Raw genomic sequence first — 19,369 nt, 5'->3', positions numbered from 1 at the left:
ACTAGAGATGATTAGAGTGCACACGCACCAACAGTAAGGGTTCAATGCTCAATCCTGTACTCCCTGCTTTCACGAGTTATCTTCTTACAAATTTATCTGCTTTTACAATATGAATTTAATTAGTGAAATCTGCCCCATGTTTTGTCTTCGAGAACTTATCTATTTTTAATCATGTAGACAAAATCATATAGTTACATTCATATGTATATAGGTTGCATTGCATGAGTCTTACATGTTCCTATTTATTCATATTTATCTCCTTCAACTTAGCATGAGGACATGCTAATGTTTAAGTGTGGGGAGGTTGATAAACCGCTATTTTATGATTCATATTGTATTTAATTGTGTGGTTTTATCAAGTCTTCACCTACTTATTCATATGATTTTCATGTATTTACAATTCCTTCCTAAAAATATTCTATGATTGATAACTTGTTTCCTAAAAACCTTTTAGTTGTATATTTTTATCTTCCTTCGTACCATTCGATGTCGTGACCTGTGTGTTAAGTGTTTCAGGCTTCATAGGGCAGGAATGGTGTAAGAAATGAAGAGGAAGCGTGCAAAAGTGGAAGGAATACAAGGAATTGAGGAGATGACCAGCGAGAAGTCACGCGGTCGCATGGCTTAAGCGACCACGCGAAATAGAAGAAATCATAGTGACGCGCTCACGTGTCTGACGCGACCACGCGGATTGGAAGCTGCACGAACGACGCAAATGCGTGGACGACACGCACGCGTGCTACAAGAAACGCTGAGTGACGCGAACGCGTGGACGACGTGGCCGCGTGACGTGCACGATCTGCAGAATTTCAGAAGTCACTGGCACAAATTTCGGGCCGCATTTCAACCCAGTTTTCGGCCCACAAACACAGACTAGAGCCACGGAACATGCAGAGACAACAACAATAATTCATTCCAGACAATTTCAAGTTTTTAGATCTGAATTTACTCCTCCCCTAGGTTTCTGACTTGAACATTCATAAATTAGGATTTTGAAGAATTCTGGCTTTAGCTTTTGAGAAGAGTCTACCTCCGGTACTAGTCATTATAGCTTGTTATTTTACTTTTCATTTACTCTTCCATATTCTTAATTTATCCAGAGTTGACATTGGATTATTTTTTATAGTTTATTAATACAAGACTATTTTTACTTTTAATTAATTGCTTTCGTTATTATTTATTATGTCTTCTCTTATTTCTCCCATTGATTTTGTGAAGTCTGCAATTATGATTATGGAGTAGTCCCCCAACTTGATTGGGAGATGATTAAAAGGAGAACCTTGAGTTAGAATACTCAAGAGTTCAATTGTAATTGGTTTATTGTTGGTTGGCTTGTTAGTCACTGATGTGCGGAAAACGATCCGACACAAATCTCACCGGCAAGTGCACCGGGTCGCATCAAGTAATAATAACTCACGGGAGTGAGGTCGATCCCACAGGGATTGAAGGATTGAGCAATTTTAGTTTAGTGGTTGATTTAGTCAAGCGAATCAAGATTTGGTTGAGTGATTTGTAATTTGCAGAATTTAAATTGCATGGAAAGTAAAGGAAATGGGTAAATTGCATGAAATTAAAGAGGGCAAGAAATTAAAGTGCTAAATCTTAAAGAACAAGAAATTAAAGGGGCAGAAACTTAGAACACAAGAAATGTAAATTGCAGAATCTTAAATTGCAAGAAATGTAAATAGCTTGAATTGTAAAGGGGATTGGGAGTTGAATTTGCAGAAATTAAACAAGGAAAAGTAAATTGCATCAAACAGAGAAGTAGAAAATGGCTTGGATCAAACCGAATCTTAAACAGAAAAGTAAATGAGCATGGAAACATTAAACAGGGAGTGGTAAATGGGAAATCCGGATCTCAGGACCCAAGAGACTAGAAAACCAAGTCTAGATCTCAATGCCCTCCTAGATCCAACAAGAACAATTGCAAGGAAATTGTAAATTGCAAAGAAATTAGATGAAGAATCAAGTAACAGAAATGGAAATTCAATTGCAGTGAAAATAAACAAGATCCAAGGTGAGATTGAAACAGAATTTCTTCAATTCTCCCCCTTAAGATCCGAAGCAAAGAAAGTAAAGAGTGCTTGGCAAGAACAAGGAAGAAGAGAGATCAATTCTCCTCCCAAATTCTCTTGAATTAAAACAATAATGCTAGAATGTAAAAGTGAGCTTCCAATATGCCTAACCGTAAAGAAAAACTCTATGAAAACTAAAAAGGGAAGCTCCCCGAATAACTTGAATTCTCTCCTATTTATACACTTTCTTCAAATGATCTTCAAGCCTTGAGTTGGGCCTTTGCTCTTGGTAGAATTGGGTTGAAAGAGGCCTTGGTTGATTGCTCTTGAAGTTTGGAGAGGAGCCAAAGTGAACCAATTGAACCGGGTGGAGTTTTGCAAAAGTTGGAGTAAAAGTTTGAGTCAAAGTTAGGGGTCTAACTTTGAGGCTAACTTTTCATATCAGCTAGCAAAATTTACTGATGCCAACGTTGGTGCAAAAGTTAGGGGTCTAACTTTTGCTCCAACGTTGGCCCTTCCTAATGCACCAATGGCGCCAACGTTAGCCCAAAAGTTAGGGGGCTAACGTTGGCGCAAACTTTTGCCCCTAGCCTTACAACTTCATGTGCCAACGTTAGCCCAAAAGTTAGGGGGCTAACGTTGGCGCAAACGTTGAGTAGCCATGGGGTGATTTTCCAATTCTCACGTTAGCCTCCAAGTTAGGGGTCTAACTTTGAGGCTAACTTTTCAACCAAAAGTTTGTGCAAAAGTTTGAGGGCTAACTTCAAGTCCAACTTTATACTTCCTGGTTCAATTTCACTTGTTTCATTGTCCTCTCTTTGCTTCTAGCCATTCCTTCTTACTTCAACCTTTCTCCAAGCTTTCTTCACCTATCATTAATCAACCAAACACATCAAAGCTATGCTCAAAATCATGAGATGTTCATTCTATCCTAATATGTAACCATTATGGCATCAAATCTCATGAAAAAGCATGAATTTATCTATGGTTGATTCAATCAAAGGAAGCATGAAAATCTACCCAAATTGGCTTGCTTAGAGCTCAAGAAAGTGCATAATTCAAATGAAAACAAAAGAAAAAGGCTAGTGAAACTAGGCTAAGATGACCTGTCATCACAACACCAAACTTAAATCTTGCTTGTCCCCAAGCAAGCAGTAAGTCATAAGGAAAATTACTAGAAGCAGAGAAGTGTATAAGCCTTTTATTGGAAGACATTGAATACTGATAAATGGGGTTTTATGCATGGTATCTTAGGGATTTTTATTCTGGGGCTGAGACATCAACATTCCTTTGGATCCTTACTTGAATTACAAAAAAAAAATGAGACTTATTATTGCTTGGTCCTTAGCTTTTCTTGTTCTTTTCTTGGCTGAGGCTTAATGCTATGTGGTAAGGCAACTTTTTAGAGTAAGCTTTCAGCCAGCATTCCCGCCCCAGTTGGTTCAAGATGCTAGGTGTTGAAACACCCCTATGGACTTACTTGCTCAAGCCTCTCCTTAGCACACACACATCACAGGCATTTAGCTTGTTTTGTTCATCTCTGTTAGTTCTTTGGAAATTGATGCCCAGCACCTCTTTGGGCTACTAAATGCTTTGTCTCAAAGTAGCTCTTGATGGTGGACTTTCGGTTGGCAATCCCGGGTTAGTTAACCCAAGTTGCCGGGTGATGAAGCACCCCTTAGAACCTAGTTATCCAAGCTTATCTTTGTACAAAAAGCATCACAGGCATATATCCAAATCTCAAGCTATTGATGCCTAACCTTGTTTATTTCTTTTTGCTTCTTTTTTCTTGCATTTTCTTTCTTTTATTTTGGACCTTTTTCTTTTGTCAAGTCTCATGAAATGTAACTCAAGTTCATATCACATAGTCATGCTAACATTCAGCCTTATTCATAAATCAACTAATGAACCAGCACATACCACCACATAACCTCATTTTGTCTCATATCATGCTAGACTTTTACTCTTTCTCTATTTCACCGTTATTTTTCTTTTATTCAAGCATGAGGAACAAAGCATATAATTCAAGTAAGATGAAAGTGAATCAAGCACTTAGACTAGTAAGCCATAATAGCATGAAACCAAACAAACTCGCAGACAGTAAATGAATCTAAGAAGACACTAATCAACAGGGGACATTTGCACTTTCAATTAACATACTTGAACTAGAATTAGTCGGAGAACAATACAACCTCTTGGAGTCTATTTGTTTCCTCTGTGTCATCATTGTTGGGTTCTATATCCTTCCTCTGTCCATGATGATGTACTTTTTCCTCCAAGAGATTGAATGACTTCCTACAAAAGATATTGAAAGTTGCTTGTTCCCCAAGCACTTGAGAGGTAGTTAGCATGCATGTATGCTTGTGATTCTGTGAACCTAAGTTGGTGTGGGAACACCAAACTTAGTTCCTTGCCTACTTCTATATGTAGCAAAATGAATACATGCATGAAACATCAAGTACTTTTATTAAGGAAATAAACTATGAACTAGAAAATAACCAAAAACTAGAAACATGATAATTGTTAAGCAGTTTCTCTGATGGTTTGGAGCTGATACTGATCATGCTGAGGGTGCAATGTGTTCTTAATGAAATTTTTGGTGGAACACTAAACTTAGCATCCAACATTCACCCCTTAACTATTTTGGTGTGCAACACCAAACTTAGCTCTTTGCAATACAGAGAAATTTACTCAACTCTTTTATTAAATTAGCTATGTAGAGAAAATTACCTCAGGTTGGGTTGCCTCCCAACAAGCGCTTCTTTATTGTCACTAGCTTGACATGTTGTTCTTCACTTTCTTCCTCTTCTTCCAATTGGTTAAGAGGAATGACCTTAAGGGGGGAAAGTTTCAGCTGTTGTCCCCTTTCTTAGTCTCTTCTCAGCAAGCCTCATTTTGTACACTGCTTGATTGAGCTTGCTTGCTAGTTCAGGGGAAGGATTGTTTACAGTTGACCTTCTTTTGAATGTTGTCCTTTGTAGCTTGGTCACAATTCTCTTTTCGGTGCTTTTGTCAATTGCCTTCACTTCTTGGATGTCAAGACATGGTTGCTGTGTGATTATTGGAGTGATTTCTTCATTAAGGGCCTCTTGTATTGGTGGTTCCACGAGCCTTTTCTTCATGTGATTTTCTGCTTCACTTGAGTGTGAATTCTCTGAAATGACTTCCTCACTTTCATGCTCCTCCACTCCTTTCCTTGCACCCAACATTTGTTTTAATAGCTCTATCATGGGGGAGGTTTGTTGATCTTCCCAACATTTCTTCATCTCCTCGTCATACCTTTCAATCATGGATTCAAGTGTTGAGGCATTTTGGTCCAGGGAGGTTTGTGAGAGTTGTGAGTCTTCATGTTCTCTTATCGTCTCAAGTGGCTTCTGTGAATATGCAAGGTCAGGTTCAAATGTTTCCTCTACCTCATTTTTCATTGAAATTTCTCTTGACACAGAGGCTTCCTCATCTTGCTTTTCCACTTCCTCACCCACAAATTTGTCTTCATCCTTACTGTTTGACGGTTCTAAGTTCCTCTTTATTTGCTCTAAGGGTCCATTCATCTCCTTGAGGATGGTTTCTTCCCAAGATTGGGATTGTGTGAAGCTTGCCACGACTTTTCTGTGTATTTCAATGGCTTCGCGTTGGCGTTCTAAGGGTTCTTTGGACCATTGAAGGTACTCCTCAACTGCTAATTCAAGAGATGAAGGTTGAGAGTAATTTTGGTGACGTGAATGTGTTGTGGTGAAGTTGTGTTGAGGGGTGTGGAATGAGTTGTGTGATTGATGGGATGACTGGTATGGATTTTGGAGGAAACTTTGTGTTTAGGCATAATCAAGTGATGAAGAACTTTTAGATGAGAAACTGGGACGTGAGGGTGGATGCTCTTTCATTCTGTGGCGACACCCCCATCTACCATGAGGATAATAATATGAATTATTTTGTAGTGGTGGTTGGTATCCCATATGATTCTCCTGCTCATCTTGTGTCTCTGAAGTAAATCTCCATGGATTGGAGTACTTATAATTTGTATTTTCTTGGTGATATTCCCAGCCACCATTAGAGATTGGTGATGGTGGGTAATATCCCCTAAAATTTGTTTGATCATAAGATGAGTTGAACTCCATTTGAACTTTGGAAAACACAACACCATTGAAAATTGAAATTACTCATATCAGAGATGAGAATTTCTTAGTGAGGCATAAACTCAAACACCTTGGTTTCAATCTAAAACAGAGAACAAAAATAAAGAAAATGCTTGATCTAGACCACCACCTCACTTAATCATTGTCAATCTATTCAATCCCCGGCAACGGCGCCAAAAACTTGATGTGCGGAAAACGATCTGACACAAAACTCACCGGCAAGTGCACCGGGTTGCATCAAGTAATAATAACTCACGGGAGTGAGGTCGATCCCACAGGGATTGAAGGATTGAGCAATTTTAGTTTAGTGGTTGATTTAGTCAAGCGAATCAAGATTTGGTTGAGTGATTTGTAATTTGCAGAATTTAAATTGCATGGAAAGTAAAGGAAATGGGTAAATTGCATGAAATTAAAGAGGGCAAGAAATTAAAGTGCTAAATCTTAAAGAACAAGAAATTAAAGGGGCAGAAACTTAGAACACAAGAAATGTAAATTGCAGAATCTTAAATTGCAAGAAATGTAAATAGCTTGAATTGTAAAGGGGATTGGGAGTTGGATTTGCAGAAATTAAACAAGGAAAAGTAAATTGCATCAAACAGAGAAGTAGAAAATGGCTTGGATCAAACCGAATCTTAAACAGATAAGTAAATGAGCATGGAAACATTAAACAGGGAGTGGTAAATGGGAAATCCGGATCTCAGGACCCAAGAGACTAGAAAACCAAGTCTAGATCTCAATGCCCTCCTAGATCCAACAAGAACAATTGCAAGGAAATTGTAAATTGCAAAGAAATTAGATGAAGAATCAAGTAACAGAAACGGAAATTCAATTGCAGTGAAAATAAACAAGATCCAAGGTGAGATTGAAACAGAATTTCTTCAATTCTCCCCCTTAAGATCCGAAGCAAAGAAAGTAAAGAGTGCTTGGCAAGAACAAGGAAGAAGAGAGATCAATTCTCCTCCCCAATTCTCTTGAATTAAAACAATAATGCTAGAATGTAAAAGTGAGCTTCCAATATGCCTAACCATAAAGAAAAACTCTATGAAAACTAAAAAGGGAAGCTCCCCGAATAACTTGAATTCTCTCCTATTTATACACTTTCTTCAAATGATCTTCAAGCCTTGAGTTGGGCCTTTGCTCTTGGTAGAATTGGGTTGAAAGAGGCCTTGGTTGATTGCTCTTAAAGTTTGGAGAGGAGCCAAAGTGAACCAATTGAACCGGGTGGAGTTTTGCAAAAGTTGGAGTAAAAGTTTGAGTCAAAGTTAGGGGTCTAACTTTGAGGCTAACTTTTCATATCAGCTAGCAAAATTTACTGATGCCAACGTTGGTGCAAAAGTTAGGGGTCTAACTTTTGCTCCAACGTTGGCCCTTCCTAATGCACCAATGGCGCCAACGTTAGCCCAAAAGTTAGGGGGCTAACGTTGGCGCAAACTTTTGCCCCTAGCCTTACAACTTCATGTGCCAACGTTAGCCCAAAAGTTAGGGGGCTAACGTTGGCGCAAACGTGAGGAGCCCATGGACAAATTTTTCATGCCAACGTTAGCCTCCAAGTTAGGGGGCTAACGTTGGCGCAAACGTTGAGTAGCCATGGGGTGATTTTCCAATTCTCATGTTAGCCTCCAAGTTAGGGGTCTAACTTTGAGGCTAACTTTTCAACCAAAAGTTTGTGCAAAAGTTTGAGGGCTAACTTCAAGTCCAACTTTATACTTCCTGGTTCAATTTCACTTGTTTCATTGTCCTCTCTTTGCTTTTAGCCATTCCTTCTTACTTCAACCTTTCTCCAAGCTTTCTTCACCTATCATTAATCAACAAACACATCAAAGCTATGCTCAAAATCATGAGATGTTCATTCTATCCTAATATGTAACCATTATGGCATCAAATCTCATGAAAAAGCATGAATTTATCTATGGTTGATTCAATCAAAGGAAGCATGAAAATCTACCCAAATTGGCTTGCTTAGAGCTCAAGAAAGTGCATAATTCAAATGAAAACAAAAGAAAAAGGCTAGTGAAACTAGGCTAAGATGACCTGTCATCAGTCACTAACTCTAATCCTCTCCAAGGGAGAGGATTAGGGCTTGTGAATAGAAGTTGACTTTTAATTTGACTTTCCTTCAATCGTTGAGGGTTAACTAAACGTAAACAATGACTAATTATTAATTGCTCTTGATAAAATCCTAACAAGGACAGAACTTCCAATTAATCTTCTCCCGGTCAAGATTTTATTTAAATCATATAAATTCTCTAATTTAATTTTCTGTTCATCAAATTCAAAACCCCTTTTGAAAACCTCTGATTGATAAAATAGCACATCTTCCTGCAACTCGTTGGGAGATGACCTGGGACTCATACTCCCAGTATTTTATTTCTAAAATTTGTGACAACCCTTTTCTAAATTGACGAGTGGATTTTTGCCAGTTAAGAACTGTACTCACAACGCCATTTCTCTAATTAATTCTTAATCTGCCAATTTCTGCTCACGTCAGAAACTAAAAGAGAGTTAAAGTAAAAAGTCCCTCTCTAAAATTAAATTTGCTCCTATTTATACACTTTCTATTTCCATCATCAAGCACTTGGAGTGGGCTTTTGTTAGTTTGGCCTTATAAGAAGTGGATCAGAGGTGCTTGGTTGCTCCCAGGGGAACGTTCAGTTCACAAAATGAGCGCCCCGTTCATTAACCGAGCGTACTTCTCTCGTGCGCACATTTTCACTAGCCAGCGCTCTCTTAATGAGCACTATGCTTGCTTGCTGAGCGCTACACCTTGCGTGCTTCTTAGGTGTACAAATTTCCTCACTAGCGCTCTCTTAGTGAGCGCCATGTTAACTTAGTGAGCGCTCCTAATGTGTACGGATAGCATAAGGCTTGCCTCCCGGACTTGAGATTCACAAAAACGCTCACTTAGTGAGCGTGGCACTCACTTTGGAAGTGAATGCTACTCCAAAATGTTGCTGAGCGTGGCGTTCTCTTTGTGAACACAGCGCTTTACTGTTTGCTTCCCCCTTCTCTTCATTTCTTCACCTAGAAACAACCAAACAAGCAATCAAAGTCTCACCAAAATCACAAGGTCTTTGCATCATTCATGAAATCAATTAATTCTAGCATAAACCCTATGATTTTGTGTAAAATAAATGATGTTTGATTGATTCAAAATAATCATGAAATTCCACTCCAATCACTTACTTATTGTGCAAGAAAGTGCATAAAACCTAATGAAACAAATGAAAAATTCTTGTAAAAATAGCATAAGATGACTTGTCATCACAACACCAAACTTAAACCTTGCTTGTCCCTAAGCAAGCACCAAACATGAGAAAAAATGAAATAAAACAGAGAAGCATATATGTCCTTATTTAGCAGGTAATTAAATTTGGTTCATGGAGTTTTATGCAGACAAAATGCAACTCAATTATTCTTAGCTGTTAGATATGAAAAGTCTCTTTGAGGATTCACTAAAGTTGCTACTATAATACCTTGTTCTTTTATTGATCCCTGTTAGATTTTTCCTTCTTTCTTTTACTACAGAAGCTTATTTCTTAATGGTAGCTCAGTGATAAGTGTTGCAGCAGCCTTTTGGCTTAATTTCTCTCAACACCTCTTCACTACAGACACTTGGCTCACAATTCTTCTTAGGGACATTGATGTCCAGCACCTCTTTGGGTCACTAAATGCTTTGTAACTAGGTTGCTCTTTATGATGGACTTTCGGTTGATAATCCCGGGTTATTTAACCCAAGTTACTAAGTTTTAAAAGACTCCTCAGAACCTAATTGTCCAAGCAGATCCTAGTACAAAAGCACCACAGGCATATGTCCTAAGGTCCAAGCTATTGGTGTCTAGCCTTATTATTTGTTTCTTTCATTCTTGTTGCCAATTCTTAGCTATTTCTTTTCTTATTTTTCCTCATTCTCGAGGGATATTTATTAATTGAAGGTTTCATAGCAGCAACTGAGTTCACACTACAAGGGACATTCTATTCTGTAGCTTTTATTATTGAGCTTATCATCTAATCAAGTAATCACCAGCACTGAACCTTATTTTTACTCCTACTACATTGGACTAAAAAGAAGCTATACTAAACAGATAAACAAGGATGCACGACATAAAATTAAGCATAAAAACTTATTCAGACATGAAAGTGCAGAACATAAAACATTTGGAGGCATATCATTTTTTAGATATGCATCATCCTTATTTAATTAAAACTATGAGAGAAACTCCACCACCTCTAATGTTTGTGCTTTTTTTATTTGCTGGATTCTCCATTCTTCTTCTTTCTTTGTTCCATTTGTTCTTCAAACAGTTCTAGGGAGAATCGAGATGGATTTACTTTTTACCATAGTCCAGCATCTTGTAATGCTTTCTCCATTCTCTCTAAATTTCTTCTAGCCCTTTCTCTTTGTACTACTTCTAGCTCAGGCCACTCTTGATATGGCTTGATCTCTTGGTTGACCACTGGCATACCACCGACTAAGTAGGTTAGCTTTGATTTAGTGTCTATGTTATACTCTATTCAGTCTACCTGCCTAGCCTCTCCAGCTGTGTGATATATGTTCTTCCATTGATGAAAATCTTACATGTACTTTTCATGCTTAACTTGTTGTTGGAATGTGTTGTTAAATGATTCTTGAAATTTAGCTGCTTGTTCCATTTGCCTCTATAGGGATCTTGCTTGGAAGTCCCTTTGCTGATCCATCATCTTCATCTGGAAGTTTTCTTGTTGTTCCATCATCTTTAGCTGCCAATTCTCCTGTTGCTCATGGGCTTTCAAGTATTGCTCTTGCAGTTGTTCCTATGCTTTCATGTATTGCTGAGACATTTCTTTAATGGCTCTTTGCATTTGTCCCAAGTCCATTACACCAGAAGCTTGTTCTTCCTCCATTTGTGGTCTCCTTCTTCTTCCTTGGGTTCTTCTCTCCTTATGGGTGTCAGTGACACCTTCCATTCTTTGCTTGGTGATTCCTCTGCTTCCCTTTACCTGATATATATCTGCATCCTCAAAGAGTACCCCTGCTCTATAGCACAGCCTCAGAATAGTATTCGGGTGACCAAGTCTGCTTGATTTGTCGCTATCCTCAGCCATCTCTTAGATGCTATCTGCTATGAGTTGTGGGATATTGATTTCTCCTCCTTTGAGTATGCAGTATGTCAGAATTGCTCTCTTTATTGTGACTTCAGATGTATTTCCAGTTGGGAGTATGGATCTTTTCACTATCTCATACCAACCTTTGGCCTCAGGTATGAGATTAATTCTCTTCAACTAGCTTGGATCCCCTTCTGAGTCCCTTTCCCAGTCTTTGCGTTCAAAGCATAAACCATTTAGTATCTCATCAGGATCATTCTCACCCGTCATTCTTTAATCAAAGTTGGGTTCTCCATAGGGTATCACTCTTATCTGTAAGACTCTCATGATGGATGATGGGCTGAAATCTACCTCAACCCCCCTAACATAGCTCTTGTAGGGAGGGCTAGTCTTGCTTGACCTCACAGTATTTGCATAGAACTCCCTTATCATGGTTGCACTTATGTCTATGAGAGGTTCACACAAGAGTTCCCGTCTTCTCTGTTCGGCTATCATTCTCATGATGGGGTATTCTCATTCTTTCAATCAGAAACCCATCTCTGGAATGACTTCTTTTGATTCCATTAACCTGTGATATCGTGATTCATGAAATTGAGACTTAAATCTCTTGGCATCATAGGTTGGTGGTTCAGCTTCTGCTGGTTCCTTTCCTTTCCTTCTTTTAGAACTTGGTGAAGCCATGAATTAGGGAAGGAGAAAGAAGAAAAGATAAGCCTTGGTTAAAGCACGGGTTATGATGAAAGGGGGAAGAAGTTGGGTACCATGTGATGTCTTTGGGTAAGAGAAAAATGATGTAAATATAATGGAGGACTTATATGAAGAAAGCAAAGATATGTGGGCTCAAGAGGTGTTACTGCCAATTTATAACATGGACATGAATTGTTGAATCAACACATTAAATTGTTAGTTCGGTTTGGTTGCAATAAAGGGTGAGGATTGAGCCTGTCTTTATTAAAACTTCATTAAATGAACGGTTTGCATGTAAAGATGGATGAAGACAAGGATCACTCCTTCATTGGGCATATGGTTCAGCCACCTAGGTGTTGAACCTTGCAGATTTTGTTTCCAAGGGAACACAATTCCCTAAGCATATATGACTCACTTTTCCCCCTTGTGACAATCGTACATGGTATGGTTTTGTCCTTTGCTCAATCTTCTTCATATCTATCCATTGAATCAAGGCAACAATAAGCTCAAAATTTGAATTTAACACGGTGGTGGTTATCAAGTGACAAGTAATAAAGGAAAAACAAAATTTGCTATATGTTCCTTATGTATGAATAACCAACTATGCCCCTTAAAGATTGAACAAAATTTTGGGGAACACCAAACTTGTTTTCTACTAAGAGATTCATACGAAACCCAATGAATATCTATCATAATTGGAATATTCATCACAAGGAGCATTTTATTTTCTACCTTACTGCCATAAATTCATAAAATGATGCAATGTATGGTTTATCTATTCATGAATTTGAGCCTTTGAGTAATAGTGATTTTCCTGAAATTCATTGCATATGTAGACACCAAACTTAATGTTTGCCTATATACATGAATAGAATGAATGAGTATATATTCTAAAATGGTTATATGATCAGCATGCTTGAAAAGCTATTTTAGAGTGCCTTTGGGCACACCAAACTTAGGAATCAGACATATGCTTCAAAATGATGTGTGGTGCACGAAATTACAATCACACTTTTGCAACTCCGCACAACTAATCAGGAAGTGTACTGGGTCGTCCAAGTAATATCTTACATGAGTAAGGGTCGATCCCACGGAGATTGCCGGCTTGAAGCAAGCTATGGTTATCCTATAACTCTTAGTCAGAAGTTTAATAATAAAAAGAGTTTTGTTTGCAAAAAAGTAAAAGAACATGAAATAGATGATACTTGTTATTCAATAATGGAGAACAGGTTGGGATTTCAGAGATGCTCTGCCATCTGAATTTCTTCTTTTCTATTGTCTTCTTCTCCAAACACGCATGGCTCCTTCTATGGCAAGCTATGTGTTGGTGGATCACCATTGTCAATGGCTACCATCCGTCTCTCAGTGAAAATTGTCTAGCTACGATTCTCACCACAGGGCTAATCATCTGTCGGTTCTCACTTGTGTCGGAATAGGATATATTTATCCTTTTGTACACTGTCACTGCGCCCAACATTCGCGAGTTTGAAGCTCGTCACAGTCATCCCTTCCCAGATCCTACTCGGAATACCACAGACAAGGTTTAGATTTTTCAAATCTCAGGAATGCTGCCAATTATTTCCAGCCTTTACTACGAAGGTTATGATCTCACGGATTCGAATTCTCTGTTATCAGGAGAAGCAGTCAAACCCGTGGATCAGGAGCCCAAGAGATACGCACTCAAGCTGTCGCCCAATGACTACGTTGAGCTCAAATAGAATGGAAGTGGTTGTCAAGCACGAGTTCATGGATTTGAGAATGATGATGAGTGTCACTGATGAGCGGATAATTTATACGCTTTTTGGCATTGTTTTTAGGTAGTTTTTAGTAAGTTTAAGCTACTTTTAGGGATGTTTTCCTTAGTTTTTATGTTAAATTCACATTTCTGGACTTTACTATGAGTTTGTGTGTTTTTCTGTAATTTCAGGTAAATTCTGACTGAAATTGAGGGATTTGAGCAAAACTCTGAAAAAGGCTGACAAAAGGACTGCTGATGCTGTTGGATTCTGACCTCCCTGCACTCGAAATGGATTTTCTGGAGCTACAGAACTCCAAATGGCGCGCTCTCAACGGCGTGGGAAAGTAGACATCCAGGGCTTTCCAGCAATATATAATAGTCCATACTTTATTCGGAAATTGACGACGTAACTTGGCGTTGAACGCCAAGTTCATGCTGCTGTCTGGAGTTAAACGCCAGAAAAACGTCATGATCCGGAGTTGAACGCCCAAAACACGTCATAACTCGGAGTTCAACTCCAAGAGAAGCCTCAGCTCGTGGATTGATCAAGCTCAGCCCAAGCATACACCAAGTGGGCCCCGAAAGTGGATTTATGCATCAATTACTTACTCATGTAAACCCTAGGAGCTAGTTTATTATAAATAGAACATTTAACTATTGTATTAGATGTCTTTGATCATTCGGTCTTGTGACCACATGGGGGCTGGCCATTCGGCCATGCCTGAACCTTTTACTTATGTATTTTTAACGGTGGAGTTTCTGCACACTATAGATTAAGGGTGTGGAGCTCTGCTGTACCTCAAGTATTAATGCAATTCTATTTTCTTTTATTCAATTCTCTCTTATTCTTATTCCAAGATATTCATTCGCACCCAAGAACATGATGAATGTGATGATTATATGACCCTCATTATCATTCTCACTTATGAACGCGCGTGATTGACAACCACTTCCGTTCTACATGCAACAGAGCTTGAATGTGTATCTCTTAGATTCCCCAACAGAATCTTCGTGGTATAAGCTAGATAGATGGCGGCATTTATGAGGATCCGGAAGGTCTCACCTTGTCTGTGGTATTCCGAGTAGGATCCTGGGAATCCGAAAAGTCTAACCTTGTCTGTGGTATTCCGAGTAGGATTCCGGTAATGAATGACTGTGACGTGCTTCAGACTTGCAAGTGCTGGGCGTTAGTGACAAACGCAAAAGAATCAAGGGATTCTATTCCAGTAGGCGTGGGAACCAACCAGTGATTAGCCGTGCTGTGACAGAGCGCGTGAGCGTAGTTTTCACTGCGAGGATGGGATGTAGCCTTCTGTAACATCCCTTCCAGCAAAATACCTTGCTTAAGTCAGGGTATTTCTACTAGAAAGAACGTTACGTGACCTTTTCTAATATTAACTACTTAATTACTGAGCCTTTATATCGAGTTCGCAGTTTAGTTTTAAGAAAATTCCGGAAAATTTTGTTTTTATTCATTAAAGACATGTATCAAGGATAACCATTGCAAATAATAATAACAATCATATAAGTATTATTAATAGTAACTCTTATACATAAGAAGTCATACAAACCCAACTACAACACCTACCCCTCTGTTAAAATAAAACCTCAAAGGACAAGAGCGAGGGGATTCTATGAAAGCAATTAAAATCATAAAGAAAACCTACTAATCGCTCGCAGCTTCAAATTGCGTCTTCAAACCTGTGTCACTGAAAGGATGGAAAATTTGGGGTGAGAACCAAACCACATGTTCTCAGTAGAGGTCGAGAATGCCGTGAAAGTAAAGAATAAAGCGCAAATAGTTAATTTCATTCAGATACATCTAAAAGAAAATTAACCTTCTTTAAAAGCATTAGTTAATTATTTAAAATCCTAGACCCACATTTTCTTTATAAAACTCGTGAAAGTTTCCTAGACTGTATGAATGACCAACCTGTTCCAAGCATAGGTTCATTAAGTCTATGCTGAACCAGTTTGATTTTTCATACTTTACTAGACCTTAACATAAAAGAAGTTACCTACGCGGTATAAATGATCATCCTGCTCCGAGCATAGGTTCATTAAGTCTATGCTGAACCAGTCAGATACTTTATACAAAACTAGACCTCAAACATACCAGTCACGGCCTCAGGCCCAAACAGCTCAATCAACATCCAATCACTACATTCCAAGCAATCAGTTACAAACACAGGTAATGGGGTTCAAACACAATCAAGAGCATTTATATCAAGTATAGCAATTAGCAGTTACATAGGATTATTCATTTAGGCAAGCCAATTACAATATCCACACCCAAACAATGTCACATAGATGCATATGATGAATGTCTAGTCCTAGTGCAGGCCATGAGCTCATGTGTCGGTTAGCACCTGCATTCCCGACATTTATCCGGTCACGAGTTCACGATTTCCCGGATACGATTTTCCGTTCAAATAAATGCGCATATAATTATTAGCAGCTCTATTGAGACAGCCTCTGCTTTCTACTCGCAGGAAATATACTCTTGGGAACGGAAAATTACTCTTGGGTTGCCTCAGGGCAACAATATCTCTTGGGTTGCATTGAGCAACAAATATATATATATAATATCTCTTGGGTTGCATTAAGCAACAAATATATAAATAATATCTCTTGGGTTGCATTAAGCAACAAATAAGCAAACAATATCTCTTGGGTTGCCTCAAGCAACAAACAGACATCTCTTGGGTTGCTTCAAGCAACAGATAATCATACAATAAGTACTTTACTCTTTCCTTTTTCTTTCATAATTGCAAATACGCAAGCGGGACAAGACCCACGCCCTTGCCAACAATCTCATATGCCAAATAATCTTTTCTTAAAAGAATCATTGAAGTTATTATCATTACATAAACCTTAAATATTGATTTTGATTAAGTCCTTATACTTTTATAAAAATTCGGACATAATCTCCTTTGAAAATAGGACTTAGCCACCCTTACGGGTCCCAACCAAATAATTTACCAAACTCTTTTCAACCTTTCCAATATCAACTCAATTCAGAAACAAGCGAATTCCAATATTGAATCAGCCATATAACGCTAAGGTTCATCTTTAATTTTATTAACTCATAACTCTCACTCAAGCATTTTCAACACCCTATCTTCTTTTCTGTTTTTAATATATCAAATGAACTCGGAATTGCGCAAACTTGGTGTCCAGGCGTTCGTCTTGAAATAAGCTTTCTAACAAACTAAAGATCATAATTTTCTGGTTTCTCTAGCCTTAGGAATAAAGGAAAAACCGAGACTGCTCTGCAGTGCGTAAAAACAGAAAAACAGCAGCAGCATGTAACATTCAAAATTCAATATAAAATCCCAGTTAAATCCAATGACTTTGAAAATTAACACCGTTCAACTACACTCATCCAAGTTTCTTTTCCAATTGGTTTCAGGTCAATATCATTTTTAATGAAGAAGTTATATAACCTAGAAGTTGACTAATTTTCTGCAGAATTCTGTTTTAAAACTTAATGAACTTATCTTCTTCCAAGTCCCATAACTTACTCATTAAAACATGGATAGCCCTGAAATTTAAGTCATATATGCTAAACATACTTAATTTTCACTTCCCATTTGGTTGCATCTCAATATCATTCCAGATTTAAAAATTATAAAACCTCAAAGTTACTGACTTAGAAAAACAAAGCTTGACTTTTACTGCATAATACATCTTTCTTTGAAAATCCAAATCTTTAAAACCACAACTCTAACAATTCTAAATTTTTATGAAATCAAAGTATTAAGACCAAAGTTTCATTTAAAATTGGTTCCATTTCAAAATTCAAAGTGCAGAATTTCTATTAAAGGAATCAAGTTGCTGCTGTGTTAAATGTTCTGCAGTAAAAACCAGATTTGACATCCCCAATTCAAAAATTCATCATAAATCATAAACTTAGTGAAAAAGCCTCAAATTCAGCAGTCCAATTCCCTATATTCCCAAGCTCAATCCGGACTTGGTCCCACGCAATTCCGATAATCACAGAAATAGTTTTAGTTTTTCAAAGTTTCCGGCTTCTTTTAAACATAATGCAGAAAATCAAGTTTTACACTTTAACTTTGAAAAATCATAACTAGTTCTATAATTAATTCAAACTTCTCAAAATTGGATCCTAACAACAACTTTTATTATAGTTTACTCAGCCTTTACTCTTATACCATTTCGATTATCGTTGAATAATTAATTCACTTCCAAAGTCACTTTTTAATTTCCAAAAATCAGATTTTCAGCAAACTATTTAGTATTCAAAATCCAACCCTTCAATACCCCTCAAAACCAATTCCAAATCAACCACCTACCAAGCTCATTAGCATTACAATATACCAAATAATAGCTCAACAGCAACAAATCCAACATAACCCATTAAAATTCAGTAATTCCCAACAATACGTCATCAAACTATTCCCAATCTACATAATCAATCGATATCACCAATCAACAATTCCAAATCACAATCTCAACCGTTTCAATCACAATTTCAGCCACAATTCAATATTCACACAACCCATCAATGTCACTATCAATAATTCCGATTTACACTTCACAAGCACAACTTAGCATTCATATCATCAATTAATCACTCAGCAACAATTAAGACTATTAGCAATTTACTCAATAAACCTTGCGGGCATTCTTAAATTGAAATCATTTTAAACCCCCTACCTCGATTTATCGAAATCCACAGAATTTTGGGATGCAGCAACCATCAATTTCTAACCCGCAGCAGTAAAACTCTTGCAGCTAGCTACAGCATAACAGCAGCAGCATCAACGACCTCAACACCAATTGTGATTTCTCAGGAGATAAATTGACAACTAGAACAAAGCCATATGCTACTATAATTAGGACAGAGTATAACGGATGAACAAAATGATAGAAGAGTAAGGAAGAAAAGGTTACAGGTTTAAGAAACAGAAAATTGGCATTGGGACTGGAACAAAGAGGATGATGCTGGCCAGATTGAAAGATGGTGGCAGCAAATTGTTTTCTCTGATAGCCAGCTCCAACCACGGCAGCTCCAACGGATATGGCACGACAAGGTACATCAAAGGCAGAGACATGGTTGACCCAAAGTAACAAAGCCACGGTGATGGCGGCTCCGGCAGCTAGGACGCGACCTAGTCCGTCACCAACAGCAGTAGCGACCACGAACCCCAGTCACGGCGACGACACCAGCGGCGATCCCCACCAACATCGCCTCTTCTTTTCCTGGCAACGAGCCCATAACAGAGCTCCCTTTTCGCTTTCAAATTCGCGCTCCTCTCCCCTGTTCTGTTCAACGTCAGTGACAACCTACCAGAGACAATAGCGATCCTCCTTCCTCTCTTCTTACTCTGTTCCATCACACTCTCTCCCTGTTCTCCGTTTCCCCCCTCGAGCTCCCCCTGTTCCCTTTCTTTCCTTTCTGTGTTTGTGTTTATTTGTGAAATTAGGGTATCAATTAGGAATTTAGTAAAATTAGGATTTTATAAAGAAATAAGGATAGATATGAATAGATATTTTGATAAAATTGAAGAATAGAGTAATTTTAAAATCAAATATACTCTCTTAAAAATATATAAGAACATTATTTATCAACATATTGCTAAGTTCAATTAATTATTTATAGTGTAAATTATAAAATAAGCATATTAATCACATTTTTATAAAATATAGTTTAAACTCAATACCAATTATTCAAATTAAATGATATAACT

The 19,369-nt window shown here is 37.9% G+C and overlaps 1 long non-coding RNA gene across 1 annotated transcript; it reads right to left on the bottom strand.

Moving 5' to 3' along the window:
- Positions 1–14,242: 14,242 nt before the first annotated feature.
- LOC130951543 (uncharacterized) lies at positions 14,243–19,207 on the bottom strand. The gene is made up of 3 exons (XR_009074011.1): positions 18,573–19,207; positions 18,336–18,487; positions 14,243–15,364 (listed from the first exon to the last, which is right to left on the bottom strand). It is a non-coding gene; the product is annotated as an uncharacterized LOC130951543 (long non-coding RNA).
- Positions 19,208–19,369: the final 162 nt, after the last annotated feature.

This window comes from Arachis stenosperma, chromosome 9, assembly GCF_014773155.1.
Source record: "Arachis stenosperma cultivar V10309 chromosome 9, arast.V10309.gnm1.PFL2, whole genome shotgun sequence".
Classification (NCBI taxonomy): Eukaryota; Viridiplantae; Streptophyta; class Magnoliopsida; order Fabales; family Fabaceae; genus Arachis; species Arachis stenosperma.
Note: the sequence above shows the minus strand (reverse complement) of the source record. Positions and strands in the feature narration are given on the sequence as shown.